Source organism: Microtus ochrogaster, chromosome 7 (genome assembly GCF_000317375.1).
Source record: "Microtus ochrogaster isolate Prairie Vole_2 chromosome 7, MicOch1.0, whole genome shotgun sequence".
Taxonomy (NCBI): domain Eukaryota; kingdom Metazoa; phylum Chordata; class Mammalia; order Rodentia; family Cricetidae; genus Microtus; species Microtus ochrogaster.
In genome coordinates, this window is record NC_022014.1 from 32,591,776 (window position 1) to 32,593,099 (window position 1,324).

General features: G+C 46.5%; 1 protein-coding gene across 1 annotated transcript in view; it reads left to right on the plus strand.

Annotated features, from left to right (window-relative positions):
* Dnah9 (dynein axonemal heavy chain 9) overlaps positions 1-1,324 on the plus strand; it is a 333,793-nt gene that overhangs the window by 27,707 nt on the left and 304,762 nt on the right. The window lies entirely within an intron of this gene.

Genomic DNA, 1,324 nt, shown 5'->3' on the forward strand with positions numbered 1-1,324 from the left:
CTCCTCCTCCTCCTCCTCCTCCTTTCTATTTTCCCTCCTCCCTTCTTCCTTCTCCCCCATCTCCTTTTTCCCTTTTCTAATTCTGAGGATAGAACTGGAGACAGGTGCCCTCTCTATGATGTTAATCCTAATATTTTAAAGTAGTGATTTCCTCACCCTGCCCCAGGAGGCAGAAGCTTTGATTCTTGCGCCTGGTCTCTTCTTTGCTGCTGTTCTTGTCCTGCCTCTTCTGATGATGATGCCTCGGCCTGATTGAAGAAATAGACTTCTGAATGGTTGCCAGAAGCTTCCTGGGTGACCTCCTGGCCATGTGGGAAGGTGCTGGCTCCTTCTCACTGCTGTGCCTCTGTTGTTACTTCTGGACTTGGTGTCAGTAGCAGTATGGAAAGTTTTGGAGTAGAGGCAAGACCTGATGTGTCCCAGCTTGGGTGTGGTACTAGGACCCGCTCTTGCCCTTCTAACCTCTTCATGTTGGAGGACCCTTCCCAAGGGTCTTCGCAAACTGTTTGCTGAATGACTTATAACCTTTAGCTTCATCTCTCCGTGGGAGTAATAGATCCATAGACTGAGGGTTCTGACAGCAAGCGCGGTTTAGCTTGAAGCTTTAGTGATTTTAGACAGGTATTCACAAGGGATCAATTCAATCTTCCCCATTCAGCACTCTCAGAAGGCATTTACACTATTAGATGTGACATGACGTCCATAGCCTTGAAAGAGACACCTCCCCAATGCTTTTGGGCTATGTCATCCATCTGCTATTTAATTCTGAGCACAGCAGGGATGTGGTGTGTCTGTGTGACAATAATACACACTGTGTCCTGGCGTGCACTTCAATCCTATGCCTGCACTAACTGGAGTTAGTTAGCCCACCACAGTGTCATGGAGCGTTACCATGACCCTGCCCCAGATGGAGAAACCCAGCAGAGCGATGGTAAGTGACTGCCTTCTCTCTCTGAGATGGAGTGAGTTTTGACCTGCCCCAGGACACTTGTGCTGGAAGATGATGGTAGAGGGACTGGTAAGAAGGCCAGTGCCACCCCTGAATTGGTATTCCAGGCTGTTTGCAGGGTTAACTCCTATCAGTAGCCTCTTGAACACGGGTCCTCAAATGCACTATTAAACAAGACTGGCCCTGATCATCCTGCCTCCATTCCCTCGGTGCTGGGAGTACAGGCATGCATCACTAGCCTGGCTTGACACTGACTTTTTAAAATAAAAATTCACACTAAACCCACCGATTCTTACCAATATGTAATAGAACCCAGAGATGCTGAAACATTTATTTATTTATTTATTTATTTATTTATTTATTTATTTATTTATT